The sequence below is a fragment of the Aquarana catesbeiana genome, linkage group LG08 (assembly GCF_042186555.1).
Source record: "Aquarana catesbeiana isolate 2022-GZ linkage group LG08, ASM4218655v1, whole genome shotgun sequence".
NCBI classification, from domain to species: domain Eukaryota; kingdom Metazoa; phylum Chordata; class Amphibia; order Anura; family Ranidae; genus Aquarana; species Aquarana catesbeiana.
Window position 1 is genome coordinate 263,759,718 of NC_133331.1, and position 16,127 is coordinate 263,775,844.

Here is a 16,127-nt window from a genome sequence, read left to right on the forward strand (position 1 = left end):
CTACCTTATATATTGTACCGGAATGAAGGAGGGGACCTGAACGGCCCATTTTACCTCATTTAAAGTCCCACCTTATTCCTTTTCTTTGATATAATACTTGGGACACCTATTGCTATACCTTCATTCCTCTCAGTGCAGGTTTTTGAGAGGGCTGGAGGTATAGTGGGGTTGGAGATCCCAGATGAGGAGCAAGGAGAAGTCTGCCATTTTCTTTGATGTGGGTCTTTCAAGTGCTGTTGCCAACGGACTGCATGGGAGGTCCTCATATGTCTTGGTACCACATGCTTGACCAAGTGGCTGCTGTTCTGGCCACACTTGATCTGCTTCAGACATAGGTTGCACACAGCAACGGTGCAATCTGCAGCACACATGTTAAAAAAGGCCCACACCAAGGAACTTTTCAAAATCAGCGGAGAGTCAGCAGCACCCTGCACCTGCGGAGCTCTGCGGTGTGAAACAGTAGGGTGGCTGCCCTTAAGCTTCCCCCTAGAGGACATCCTGCCTTGTTGGAGTTGTGCCAACTCCTCCTCCTCTCTTCTATCAGGCACCCAAGTAGAGTCAGTGACCTCATCATCCCCTCCATCCTCGTCACTGGAGCAAACTTGGCAGTATACTGCAGCTAGGGAAACATGACTGCCAGTTTCTTGTCCTTCTTGGGCACCCCCTCTCTCTCTAGGCTCACGTTACTCCCTTCCTCAACCTGGGAACCAACATCAGAGCCTTTCAATCGCTGCGCATCCTCCAGCAGCATGTACCCGACACTGTGGTCGAATAGTTCGGTGGACTCCTCCATGCATGATGGTGGGGCTACAGAAGGAGTGACTGCGGACAAGGAGCCGGTGAAATAGGCCGCTTTGGCAGCTGCATTGGAAGGCAAACTACTCTGAGCCTGGGTGACAGAGAATGAGGAGGATGAGGACGGCTTTGTTATCCACTCCACCAACTCTTCTGCATGTTCTGGCTCAAAAACACGGCCAGCAGCAGAAAAAAAGGACAAGCGTGCCCCACGGCCACCTGCAGAGGATGCACCATGTCCACGACCAGCACTGTTCACTGTAGACACAGAGGCTGCTTGCCCTCTTTTAGTGGCCTGTGAGCGTCTGCCTCTCCTTGGTGGCCTTCCGGACATGATGTATATTTTGTTTTACAACACCACACTACACTGTATTGTGTACTGTGTATACCACCAGAAAAGTAGTAGCAACTGCACTATGGCTGCACTGTATTGTGTAATGTGTATACCACCAGAACAGTAGTAGCAACTGTACTATGACTGCACTGTATTGTGTACTGTGTACACCACCAGAAAGGTAGTAGCAACTGCACTACGTCTGCACTGTATTGTGTACTGCGTACACCACCATTAAGGTAGTAGCAACTTCACTATGGCTGCACTGTATTGTGTACTGTGTACACCACCAGAAAAGTAATAGCAACTGCACTACAGCTGCACTGTATTGTGTACACCACCAGAAAAGTAGTAGCAGCTGCACTACGGCTGCACTGTATTGTTTACTGTGTACTCCACCAGAACAGTAGTAGCAACTGCACTACAGCTGCACTGTATTGTGTACACCACCAGAAAAGTAGTAGCAACTGCACTACGGCTGCACTGTATTGTGTACTGTGTACTCCACCAGAACAGTAGTAGCAACTGCACTACGGCTGCACTGTATTGTGTACTGTGTACTCCACCAGAACAGTAGTAGCAACTGCACTACGGCTGCACTGTATTGTGTACTGTGTACTCCACCAGAATAGTAGTAGCAACTGCACTGAGGCTGCACCATATTGTGTACACCACCACCGAGAGCTCCACACCGCTCCCGCCCTTTTAAGCCCCCTGAGCTACTAGATTGAGCAAGACCCTCCTGAAAACTACCCCCTTGCCTCCCGGAAGACCCAGGCACAGATCCACATGCCAAGTGGCTCACAAAAAGTGAGATAAGCCGCCAGCTGGACTTTAATCTGGCGGCCCCCGCATCTTCCAAGATGGCAGCCGCGTCCCCCAAACGAGGAGGCATAGAGGAGCCGGGCTCCACTGCGGACCCTCCATCCCCTTACCAGCAGCAGGACCCCTTGCTGGCAACACCCGTGAGTACCTGCACCCCCAAAGGGACCTCCCCAGCCTCCATCGAGTTCCTGCTACACAGGACATTAGGGGATCTCCTCCACGCCCCCATGCTGCAGTCCCCCCTAAGCATGGTAGGCTCCCAGAATTCTTCCCCCATGCAGCCTATCCAGACCCCTGACATGCAGAAACTACTACAGAGCTTCCCTGAAATGCTGGCCGCAGGCCTTGCTCAAAATACCATGCAGATCACAGCCACCATTAAAGCTGACTTATATAGCTTGGGAGCTCACATAGACGCAATTGAGCAGGTAGTTGACAACACGGCTGCTCGCACCAACCAAACACCGCCTGCATTTAATCATTACAAGACCAACTAGATTCTGCGCTAGCAAAATTAGATGATTTGAAAAACAGAAACAAGAGATATAATTTCCGTATAAGAGGGATCCCTGAATCAGTCACGGACATACCTAGTACTGTCAAACTCTTCATTAAGGAACTGATACCAGACATCCAGGGACATAGACTTGAACTTGACAGAGCCCTACAGCTCCCTCGTCAAGATGGCCTCCCGAGGGACATTGTGGTTAAACCCCAATACTACGGCATTAAAGAGGACGTTATGAGAAAAACCTGCAACCTGGACAACCTCTCCTTTCAAGGAAACAAGATCCAAATTTTTGCGGATATTTCCCCTACCACCATCCAGAAGCGGAGGTCCCTCAAGCCTCTTCTGGAAATTCTCACACAGAATTTCATTAAGTATCACTGGTCATTCCCTTTTCACCTCCAGTTCTATTTCAGATACAAATCATATGGATTCACCAACTTTCATGATGGGGAACGGTTACTGCTGCAACTAGGTCTGATCTCCCAGGAACTAGGTCCTCTGTATCCTGCAGCCAAGTCAGGCTCCACCAAGCGACCCCCTCTGGGCAGCCCTCTAACCCCACTGTGGAACAAACAACTAACAAAGAGATACCGAGACTCTCACCCTCCGAATTGAGCGACTCTCTCTTTACTCCCGGACGGGAGGTGTTTTTCAAATTTTTTGAGATGAATGTTCATCCCTCTCATGTGTGTAGTGGGTAAACCTACACAAATCTGATTATTGACGTTCCTGTCAGGCCTTTGCCTGCTTTATGTTAGGCCCCATTAGGCATTATGGCTAACTGAGATACTTAACTTTGCTCTGGCCACCCACCCCGGCCGGGGTGGAATCTGCCTTACAATGACTAATTTTTTGCACAAACTTATGCTCTTTTAGTTATCTTCCCCCTAATGCTATGTCTACCACCCTTCCCTCCCTTCCCCTGCAGAGATCCCTGTTCTCTCCAGTTATTGTATGGTACTTTTTTAATTGTTGTCAACTGTTGCCTAGCGTCAGAGTGCTTCTTATCATTCCTATTCCTGTTTTGGTCCCTCAGTAATTCATTCCCCCACAGGGGGACCTGACGGCCGGAGGGCCCCAACACGCCATCCTCTCTGTTGTGATGCAGAGGGATTCACCCCCCCTGGTGACACCAGGTAGACAACCCTTTTTGAGGTTGTACCCTCTCTGAGTTCACCCTTACCAGGGGACTTAGCTACAGGACTGGCGAGCCGAATCCTAGTCCATGTTACCAGACTTTGCATATTTTTTTGTCTTGTACTCATTTCTTGCACTAATTTCTTATCATCTCACACTCTCTGTTCCATCCTCTTCTGTCTTTCTTTCTACTTCCCCCATGTCTCCTTCCCAATCCCCTACCTACCTCTTCTTCATTCTCCAGGAACCTTTGCAGAGAACAACCTTCGTTCTTCCCCCAGGGCTCCAACAGGTGACCAACTCCTCAAAAGATGATACCCGCTCTTTAAAGGCAGAGGTAAGCCCCCTTCATACATTCTTGCCACCCACCCCTGATGCCCATGGCTGAATCAAATCACCGCCATTTATCTTTAAAGATAGCCTCACACAATACACAGGGGCTTAACTTGCCCTCTAAACGCTGGAAGGCATTTCAAAGTTACCACGCCAGAAGCCTTGATATTGTCCTACTTCAGGAGACCCATTTCCCCGTGAGCTATACCACCTCCTTCCTCCATCGTAGCCTCCCCACTTTTTATCTGGCAAATGCAGACTCCAAAAAAGGGGGGTGGCCATACTCCTTGCTAAAAGAATCCCATTCGTTCACACACACACGGTCAAAGACACTGACGGCAGATATATACTCATCAAAGGGCTCATTGAGGGGGTAATGTACTCTATCATCTCCTACTTTGCCCCTAACAGGGCCATGCATGCTTCTTCGCCTCCATACTATCCACCCTTTCCCTACATCTGGAAGGCAGAACAATTTTAGGGGGTGATTCCAACATCACATTTGACCATATGCTAGACAAATCTTCTCAAGACAGACCCCACCTCAAAAAAATACCTAAACAGAGCCTCAGTATAGCCCGTCTTCTGCACGACATGGGCCTAATTGACTCCTGGAGGGAACTAAATCCCACAGCCAAAGACTTCACTCACTATTCTGCACCGCACAAAACATATGCCAGAATTGACCACATCTTTATCCCCAACTCAGAGATTCACACAGCAACTCACGCTTCTACTGTATACACAAAGTACCTTGGTCAGATCACTCTTTGGTGACCCTCAGAACCACTAGCTCCCCCTCACCTCCTGGGCCCCCCCCCCCAGTGGCGCCTAAGTAAATACCTCTTATCCAACCCAGTCCACTGCACAATGTTAGAAAAAGACATTCAGGAATTTTTCTTCCTTAACGACACCAGAGACACGACCCCAAGCTCCCTTTGCGGGGCTCACAAAGCTGTCTTAAGGGGAAAAATTATACAACTTGCGTCCAAACTTAAAAGGGAAAGGAAAGCAGATGTGGAGAAACTCGAAAAATAATTTAAATCTCTCAGCAAATCCCATAAGACTAACCCCACATCTGAAACCCTAGCCAAATTAGAATCTGCCCGAGTGGCACTGAATTTAGCTCTGACGTCCAACGCCGATAAGCACCTGGTCTGGTTGAGCGGCAGTTTCTATTTGCAGGCAGATAAAATTGGCCCACACTTAGCAGCCCTGTCAGGAACCTTAACCCAGAACCCCCCAAAAATCCTAGAAACCTTTCAGGCCTTTTACTCCATACTCTGCACCCAACCCGAACAATCCCTCTTTTCTGGAGGACATCGCCATCCCCAAACTCTCAGACTCCCATCGCTCTATTATGGAATTGCCCTTCCAGGTGGAGGAAGTCCGAGACGTCATCAAGAATCTCAAATCAGACTCTGCCCCAGGGCCCGACGGTTTCTCTGCTCATTATTATAAAGCATTTTCTGAGGTCCTCTCTCCTCGTCTGGTCCGTCTCTATAACTCCCTATGTGAGGGAACCCCCCTGGCAGCCAACCTAGCATATATATTGGTTATTCCCAAACAAGGCAAAGATCCCTGCGAGGTAGGTAACTATAGGCCAATCTCCTTAATCAATAATGATTTAAAGATTATGACCAAAAGTCTAGCAAATAGAATGGCCTCTTTTATAGATGCTTACACTTATAAGGATCAAGTGGGTTTTATCCCTGGGGGACAGGGGCCGGACCAGATCAGGAGAGCGGTAGATTTAATCTCCCTTATGCAATCCCATGGGATGAAGGTCCTTCCCAACCAGGATATGTCCTTTCAATAGATCTCCAAGAGGCCTTTGACACGGTCACCTGGCCATACCTCTTCACCATTCTACAAAAATGGGGCTTTGGCCCGGAATTACTCAGAACCCTGGCTTCCCTTTACTCCTCCCCGAAAGCCTGAATTAAACTACAAGGTCACCTCTCTGACCAAATCCCAATCCTGAAGGGCACCAAACAAGGCTGCCCCTTCTCCCCCATCCTCTTTGCCATCGCGATAGAAACGTTAGCTCTGGCTATTAGACAACACCCGGATATTCATGGAGTAAAATGTGGTCGACGGACCCACAAATGCGCCCTTTTTGCTGATGATGTTTTTCTGTTCATCATCTCCCCTCTCATATCCACTCTCAACATACTCCAACTCCTCAAAACATTTGGTTCAATCTCAGGCCTTCACGTCAACATGTCCAAATCAATGGCCCTCAACATATTAGCTCCCCAAGACCTAGTAGATAGACTCAAAAATCATTTTCCCTTCTCCTGGAGCACCTCCTCTCTTCCCTATTTAGGAGTATTTCTCACTGAACTCATGCACCACCACAACTACCCCGCTATGCTTAAGAGACTGTCGGAAGACCTCTCGCAATGGTCCCTCTATAAAATGTCCTGGCTAGGGAGAGTAAATTCAGTCAAGGTGACCCTGCTACCCAAGCTCCTGTATCTCTTCCAGTCCCTTTCTATACCCATTAAAAAGTGTCTCCTAGACAAACTACAGTCAGCAATTATATGGTTCATATGGGGGGGCAAGTGACACCGTCTCTCACCTGTGGTATTTCGCTCCCATGCACACAGCAGGATCCCATTGTGGTGCGCGGGTAGGATGGGGGAGGGTCTCTAAACAGAATCCTTCAGTTCTTTACTTACTCTCACCTTCAATCAACCCCTCTACATAGAGTCCGATTTTTTTTTTTTTTTTTAAGCTTATTGGTTCTCTTTATGCTTTAACATTAATTTCTCACATGGTTTAGTCTCATTGTTATATCAGTGTTGTACATTTCGTACTGTCTACTTTAATGGACTTTTGCCATGTTTGTACAACTGTGATGATATAAGCTTGAATAAACTTTTTTGAAAACTAAAAAAAAACTAAAAAAAAAAAAAAAAAGTAGTAGCAACTGCACTACAGCTGCACTGTATTGTGTACTGTGTATATCACCAGAAAAGAAAGTAGTAGCAACTGCACTATGGCTGCACTGTATTGTGTACTGCACCAGAAAAATAGTAGCAACTGTACTACGGCTGCACTGTATTGTGTGCTGTGTACAACACTAGAAAAAGAGTAGCAACTGCACTACAGCTGCACTGTATTGTGTACTGTGTAATGCACCAGAAAAGTAGTAGCAACTGCACTAAGGCTGCACTAAATTGTGTACTGTGTACACCACCAGAAAGGTTGTAGCAACTGTACTATGGCTGCACTGTATTGTGTACTGTGTACAACACCAGAAAAGGAGTAGCAACTGCACTACGGCTGCACTGTATTGTGTACTGTGTACACCACTAGAAATGTAGTAGCAACTATGCTATGGCTACACTGTACTGTGTACACCACCAGAACAGTAGTAGCAACTGCACTACGGCTGCACTGTACTGTGTACACCACTGGAAAAGTAGTAGCAACTGCACTACAGCTGCACAACGGTGTTCCGTGGGCACTCAAATTTCCCGCAAACACCCCATAATGTTCGTTCTTCGGTGAACGGGCGAACACCCTATGTTCGAGTCGAACTTATGTTCGCCCCGATCATCGTTCTCATCGCTAGTCACCAGTATGGTATTTGTAAACTGAAATCACATCCCCTCTCAAGCGTCTCTTCTCCAGAGAGAATAAGTTCAGTGCTCGTAACCTTTCCTCATAACTAATGATCTCCAGTCCCTTTTATTAGCTTTGTTGCCCTTCTTTGTTCTCGCTCCATTTCCATTACATCATTCCTAAGGACTGGTGCCCAGAACTGGACAGCATACTCTGGGTGCGGCCAGACCAGAATCTTATAGAGCGGGAGAATTATCGCTTTATCCCTGGAGTTAATCTGTTTTTTAATGCATGCCAATACTCTGTTTGCTTTGTTAGCAGCAGCTTGGCATTGCATGCCATTTCTGAGCCTATCATCTACTAGGAGCCCCAGGTCCTTTTCCACCCTATATTCCCCCAGAGGTTCTCCCCTTAGTGTATAGAATGCATTCATATTTATGCCACCCACATGCATTATTTTACATGTATCTCGATTTGACCTTCAGGAGTCATAACCCTTAAAGGGAAGCTTTTGCCTTGTTAATTTTTTTTAGATAGATATTTTAAAGAACCAGCATTACACAGATAATCTTACCAATGCACAAAAATGTTTTAAAAACCTTGATAGTATCATAATTATATAGGTACATGGGGGCAGCCATATTTGCAACTGAATACTCTAGGCTTGAAAAAAGAGCCTGTTTTATAGCTTGAATTTGTTTTTCTTTTTTTTCTGATATGGAGGATTTTATGCTTTAAGTCACTGCTGCTTCCTTTAATTTAATAAAATGTTTTATAGGTTGAACTACAGTTAGTCCCCAGGTTACAAACAAGGTTCTGTAGGTTTGTTCTTAAAAAATGTACCTGTGCCAACTTACATACAAAATCAATTTAAGTGTAACTCCAGCCAAAAAAAATATATTTTTTAGCTAGCATAGGGAAGGGTTAACACCCCTTTAATGTTTGTTTTGCTGTCTGTGCCGCTGTTCAGAAGATTTCACCTCACTTTCTGTCCCTGTGACAATTGGATTTTGAAAATTTTGGGGTGTTGTGGAAACAAGGATTGGTGATAAAGCTTCAGTGGAGACACCTTTTTCCCATTGTAACTCTTATGCCATGTACACGCGAGCAGATCTTCCATCGGAAAAATCTTGGATGGTTTTTCCGACGGAATTCCGCTCAAGCTTGGCTTGCATACACACAGTCACACAAAAGTTTACTGAACTTTCGATCGTCAAGAACTCTGTGACGTACAACACTACGACGAGCCGAGAAAATAAAGTTCAATGCTTCCAAGCATGCATCGAATTGTTTGCGAGCATGCGTAGGAATTTTGCGCGTCGGATTTGCTACAGATGATTGGAATTTCCAATCGAAACTTTTTCCGACCGAAAAATTGAGAACCTGCTCCCAATCTTTTGCTGGCGGGAATTCGAACAGCAAAAGTCCGATGGAGCATACACACAGTCGCATTTTCCGACCTAAAGCTCTCATCTGTCTTTTACTGGCCGAATTTCCGATCGTGTGTACGCGGCATTAGATCTTATGCACACTGGACGTTATAAAAAAGCCAGTAATGTTAGCTGTAGAAAGCTGTAGCTGTAGAGTGAGTTTTTCAGTGTTTTTTGGCATTTTTTAGCTTTTTTTTAGCAAAATATATTCCCATAAAAGCTTATGACTCCAAAATGCTGATAAACGCCAAACAGCAGCATTTTTTGGCATTTTTAAGCTGTTTTCAGTTTTTTTCAGAGCTAGAGCATTTTTACAGCTGAAAAACTCCTCTCAAAACCCACTAGTTTCTGGGGTTTTTTTCCAGCCCCTGCCAAAAACTGCTGATAACAGCCTATGTGTGCATGGACAGCCTGAATAACATGCTGGAGAGTTTATTGGCTGCTGAAAACAAAAAGTGTGGACGTTTTTACAGCTGCTTTTTTTTGGCTTCACTCCTTACGGGAGTGAATTTCCCTTCTTAGGGGTAAATTTCCTCTTACTTCCTGTTGTTTCCCTCCGTTTGTATGAGTCGTTTGTAAGTCTATGTTATAAACCCAATACAAGCAGTCCTTTGTGCAGATGACTTTGGATTTACTGGAGATACATTGTAGTTAACAGGGGTGAGAGCAAGCATGGACCTGCCAGCAATGAAGGAGAACAAACTAGCAGCATTTCAGGGGCTTTCATCAGGGCTTTAACGGTTGCTGAAGGGAAATAGGCAAGTAAGGGGTCATGATAACTTAATAACTGGAAACAGCATTTCTGTTTTCTATGAAATAATACTCCCACAGCTATTGTAATTCTGTTTTAAAATAAAAACCCAGAAAGTGAAAGGGACAGCTAGTTCTGCTTTACCTTTCACCTCCTAGGCCAGCCTTTCTCAACCTTTTTAACACAGAGGAACCCTTAAAATAGATTTGCGGTCTCAGGGAACCCCTGCTAAAAAAATGACTATATCTACAACTTATGATACATTAGAGTGATGGTCAATGGGAAGAATGCTCCTTACATTTACATTAGAGTGATGGTCTTTGGGAAACATTACCCCCTAATAGATAGCTAAAAAGATCAATGGTGTCAGTGGGAACTTATCTGAGGGTCAGAAATTGCTTATTGCTCAAGAAACCCCTAGTAATCTTTGGAGGAACCCTAGTTGGGAAACCTCATCCTAGGCAGAGTCACAAGTGTTTAGCCCAGGCTTGAGCAGATGTATGGGTTCCATAGGGTTCAACAATGGTGGCACATTTTCACCTGTACTTGTCCACAAGAAGCATGCAGGAGAGTAATATATCAACACTTGCTGTACACTGTAGTGAACTGGAGATACTGTACATCCACAGCCCATCACCAGGCCTCCCTCGCATGCTCCACCCACAGCCGGTCCTTCTTCATCTCTCATTATTTTTCCTGCCAGAGAGCGTGGCAGTTTTCTCCTCAATGTATGGTTGGCTTTAGGGGTTATTACAGTGTGCTTCTAGCCAAATGGAAACTGAACTACTTGGCTTAACGTGGAACTCCAGGATTCCCCATCCATCTCCCCAACTACTGAAACACCCCCCCCCCCGGTATTTTTTTTTAACTCATATACAGTATATACATTTTTCTTTAAGCACGGTAATGTCCTTTGTCTTGTCCTTCCTTTGACAACATCAGGGGAATAAGCATTCTTCTAGAACTGAGCAGCACTCACATAATGACACGTGAGCACCACCCAGTCCTGGAGTACTATGAGCCCAGACTGTGTGATGACGTGACCCCTAGAGAATGTGTAAATGACAGACTGAACTCATAGAAAATAGGTACTTTTGAACTCACTGACAGTGTACCTCCAAACACTTTTGCATTCACTGACAATGCACCTTCATTTCTACAATAGCCAAATCCACACCTTTGTGTACAATCCTACTCCACACCTAAATGTGCTAACACTGCAATTATATGCTTTTCTGCACTCATCAACATTGCAACAATTTACACTTTTGCACTCACCAACACCACAATGATGTGAACTTCTATATTTGCTTGTAGGCTGCTCCCTTCTTCTTGGTCCAAGCAATACAGCCGGGCTGTGTCTTACATGACAATGGCCCAACATCGCTGATTGTTCATTCATAAAAGTCACACAGTATTGCATCGTTATGTAATCCATCAGCCAGAGCCCAGTATGTGTAAAAGCAGCCACCACTGGACACACATAGCCACGGGGCTAAGAGAGCTGTCACTATTATAATGAACACTTAGCACTGCCTGCTCATTCGTAATAGTAAAAGGTTACTCTAAAAGGCAAATCTATCTACTGCTGCTTTTACACATCCAGGGCACTGCAAAGATAATTTACACAGAGCCGCAGCTCTGAGTAACCTTTTACTATTATAAATAAAAAAGCAGAGCTGATAGCTTAGAGAGTCAAGGATTGTGTGCTGGCTGTGCCTTCCCGCACAAGAATTCCCATGATTTGGGCTTTAAAATTAGATGCAGCTACAGCCAGCATACATAGGTGCGCTTAGAGGACAACGGGGCCACCAATCAGGATGGGACTAAGCGCTAATTCTATTAGCGCTATCATTTTTTACTAGACCCATCTTTTTCATCAATATAAGTGGAAGTGTATAAGATATTTAATATATCTGCCTTCTCCCTGTCACTTGTAACCAACTTCCCCTGTTCATCCTTGATGTGGCCTATGTGTGCTCCCCTCACTTTTTAACTATGAATATAGTTATATAAGAAACAAGAATTGTTGGGTTCTTTTTACTTTCTGTAGCAAGCTTTGGACATTTTTTTAACTGCCCTGGTTGCGTTCTTGCATTTTCTGTTGCATTCCTTGTAGTTTTGAAATGCTGATAGTGACCCTTTTGTCTTCAATTTTTAAATCACATTTTCTCTCCTTAATATGTATTTTTACCCTAGATATTAGCCTCTCCTGTTTGATTTTTGTTCTTTTATATTTGTTACACAATAGACTTCACCAGCGAACGCCTTTGTTTAAAACGCTCCCATATGTCCTTGGTGTTCTTTGTTTAAAAAATGTGGTCATGTTTAGTATCAGGCTGGGTTTACACTATTGTGAATTGGATGCAGGTTTCCCTGCATCCAATTCGCATGTCAGGAGCGGCTTTGGTGTGAGTTGCACAGGAGTCCTGTGCGTCTTTTGGTCCGTTTCAGGTCCAAATTCAGCCAAAAATGTGGGCTGAAATTGGACCTGAAACTGTGAACGGGGACGCACCGGACCCCTGCTGTGAGCTGCTCCATGCTGCAGTGTGAACCCAGCCTCACAGTAATCGCAGTAACACAGCTTATTAAAGGGTAACTCCACTTTTGTGGGGAAGAAACTAGCGAAAAAAAAAAATATAGTTTATACAATTGCTACACAAGTCATTTTTATGAATATTCAATCTGCAGCTGTGTAATTTTCTGAAAATGCAACGCATAATGGCTACCTGGAGGTACACAGGATGTATACAGAACGCCCCGCTGGAAACATAATTTCCTGCTTATGTGATTGGCTCATTGATTTTCCCAGAAGTCTGCACTAAGATACAAGTTTGATTTCAGGCATCCCCTGCAACAAAAATGTCATTTTTTGTACAATACTCCCAGAGAAAAATCACATCTAAAGGGATGCAGGCCTAGCAGCTTTCCTCATTAGTGCCTTGCAGCTTCTGCAGCTGATTGATAATTATGAAACCACTCCCATTAGACTCAGTGGGCACAGGGTAACAAACAGTGATTTCTTCAGAATAACAAAAGATAGGAATCTGCAACAAAGTTTGTTAAAACCCCTGCAATGTACATAGATCACCCAGAGGGGAATGTTTTTTTTTTTCAACAAAAGTGAAGTTACGCTTTAAAGTTAGCCTTTTTGAAATTCAAGGTTCTTGTTATACCAACATGTCTGTCTTTCCTCTAATTAACCGCATAGACTATTCTATATTTTTTGCGACTCCTTAGGGAGAATGGCTTGGGAAGAAAGGTGCTAGAGACCTTCTATCACTCTGCCATCGAGAGTACATTAACGTATTAGTATTCTAGTTTGGTACCCTAGTTGTACACAGGCAGATAAAAATGCTATAAGGAGAGTGGTTCGAACAGCGCAGAAAATTGTAGGGTGTGAACTTGTTTCTCTAGAAGAAATATATGAGACTCGTTGCCTTTGTAGAGCAGGAAAAATAGTGAGAGACCGGACTCATCCAGGTTGTCATTTCTTTAAATTAATGCCATCTGGGAGACATTTTAGGGTGATTAAACAAGGACAAATAGATTTAAAGAGAGCTTCTTTCCAGGGCTGTTAAGGCTATCAATGCAGGAATGAAATGAAAGAGGTTACATAGTTTTATTTTTTTTTTGTCTCGTTTAGTTTTTTGTTTTTATATTAGGGCACTTTTTATACCTTTATAATATGGGGATAATTTTATAAATTTATATATATTATACACTTTTTGGTATAATTAAATCCTATGTGGTAAATGCATGGTTGAAAATTGTGATGTAAGAATAATGTGTGGAGCAGAAATGTAATTTCATTGTGATTTGTTTTACAATGACAATAAATCTTATCTTATTTCTTATGTTATGATCAGTGTTATGTTCACTGTTTAAAAAACCCCTCCAAACTTTTAACTATTCTCCCAACAGAGCTGCACCCTTCTCATTTATGTGCTGTTTATCCCTACTGTAGAGCCAGTAACTGACTGAAAAGTGAGCCCAGCTCTCAATGAACTCCAAACTTTCCTTCTTACACCAGTTCCTCAGCCATTTTTTCAATTCTCTTAGCTCCAGCGGACCTCTCAGGTATAGCTAAAATGACCTCAAGGTAGTGTTTTTAGAAACACTCCCTGTGCCATGCCCTACACCAAAGTCCCTTTATTTGTTTTCATTTTCATCTTCAGACTTTGTCATTAGTACCACACTGTGCCATAATAGCTTGGTCCTCTCAACCCCACCCAACAAACTGTTCTACTGACTTGCGATGTGTTGAACTTGATTGCTTTGTAAACAATATACTGTTGGGCAATCACAGTCTTTTTGACAGATTACTCTGGAATCTCCTACCACCAGTATTTCTTTATCTTTGTCTATCAACTCCTGTCCATAGAAAAGTAACTCCCCTGGCAGCTAGTGGACTTATTCTACTCTAGTAATGGTACCCCTGAGCTGATATCCTCAACATCATACAACCAGGCATATTTATTGGGGTATACTTACCAAATCGGGACAAGCCTCCCTAACTCTTTATCCTCCACCCTGAACTACCCCGTCTTCTGACCATAACCCAGCTACTTACCCTGGACTCCTGTACCTTCATATATATACCCTCCTCTATACTGTCCTCAAACTGCAGCTGATGGGTAAGGCCCAGACTCCTCTCCAAGTTGTTAATGCTCCACAATGTTGCAAGTTGGTTATTTAGATCCAGAATGTGGGCTTCTAAATGAACAACTTGCTCACCCTTAAATAGCTGCTCGAGGAACATATACATGGAGCGGGATGTTTAATGTGTGGCATGTCCTCATGGAGGGCATGTTTACCACTAACCTAATGAGGATACTCAAAATGTTGGTATACTGTCATATTGCAAACCTTTTTTTTTTTTGCTGATCTACACATGAGACACTAGACTATCCTTTTTACAGAGCCTAGCAGTTCTGCCCAAGCCCTGCTATTCTCACAGTAAACAGGGCTTCTCTCTGTGCCCAGCAGCTACAACAGTACCCAGCAGTTACAAAATGAACTAAGCAGTTTTCGCAGTGCCCAATAGATTGTTATCACAGTGTCCAGCAGTGTTATTGCAGTGCCCACAAGTGTTCTCACAGTGCCCAGCACTTGATATTACAATGCCCAGTATTGTTATAACAGTGCCCAGTAGCTCTCTACCCAGTAGTCGTTATTCCTGTGCCAGCAATGGTATTATAGTGCCTAACTGGGTTTTCACAGAGCCCAGCTGTTGTTAATTACATTGTCCAGTAGTAAGATTGCAGTGCCTGGTAGTTGTTTTTACATAGCCCAGTAGATTATTAACCAGTAGCTGTTAAAGTGTAATAAATCCAAAAAACAAAAATGTATTATATTGTTTTTACATATTCCTAGATGTGATGGCTGCATTTGTTTTCTTTTAAACATTTTTCCTTTTTTTTCTATGGCAGTTAGTGGGTTGAGACAAACCATTTTACATTGACAATGGTCATCGACTCCCTTACACCGCACACAATGCAACTATGAACACTGTACATTGTAGCATTCTTGGTCAATTTTTCCCTCACCAACACCGACACACACTGCTTTATTATTCCTGTACTAGTCCAGTTTTATAGAGAATGCATAGTAAAATTCCTTTTATTAAGATATTTTGAGTTACAAGTACTTGTGTGTCTTTATTACTATTAAATGTGTAGTTATATGTGATACGAGGAAACAAATTATATTGGATTCATAACACAGTGTGGTGCTTCATTAATTTGGTTCACACAATGTGCAAGTATGACAGCCAGAGAACTAGCATTTTCAGAAGGAATGATCAGCAATAATAGCCTTCCTGATTCTCTTATGATTTCCTTTAGGGTCAGGAGCGATAGTCATATAGTGCCCACCTTAGAATTGATGAATACTACTGACCCATTCTAGTTATATGCTTGATTCAAAGTGTCCATGTACTTTGGAGGAAGTATAAAAACTTCACCAAATGCTGTCCATAGACAACAGTGCCATATTATAAACACATTACATTTATACTCACGCCTTTGCTGCTTGGTGTGTTCTAAGTCTAGATCCAAATGTAAGTATCAGGAAGTGTTTTTTCTTCAGAGTCCTGAGCATGCAGCTATGCCAACTTCTCATATTACCTATGCCAGCTTGTCATATTACTTATACCAGCTTCTCATATTACATTTAGGTCTCCTATATTAGTGACAATGGTTTCCGGAAGAATTCATAACTTTGTATAGAGTTTGTAAAGTGTGCAAAGCAGCTAATGTATATGTCAAAATATGCCATTTGAATCTACTAAAAATCTTACTACCTTATTTAACATTAATACAAATCTTACCTGTATTGGCAGGCTGCCTTTTACTCTTTGCTTGAAATGACAGCATCTTAAAATCCCAATAAAATACATTTACGTTTTTGGTTGTAACATAACAAAGCATGGAAAAT

The 16,127-nt window shown here is 43.4% G+C and overlaps 1 protein-coding gene across 5 annotated transcripts in view; it reads right to left on the minus strand.

Annotated features, from left to right (window-relative positions):
- The window catches only part of LOC141106397 (membrane-spanning 4-domains subfamily A member 4D-like), a 227,752-nt gene extending 211,887 nt beyond the window's left edge, over positions 1-15,865 (minus strand). For all 5 annotated transcript variants that reach the window (XM_073597155.1, XM_073597152.1, XM_073597156.1 and 2 more), the window contains exon 1: positions 15,712-15,865. The gene's annotated coding sequence lies outside the window, so the exon portion shown is untranslated. The remainder of the gene's footprint in view (positions 1-15,711) is intronic.
- Positions 15,866-16,127: the final 262 nt, after the last annotated feature.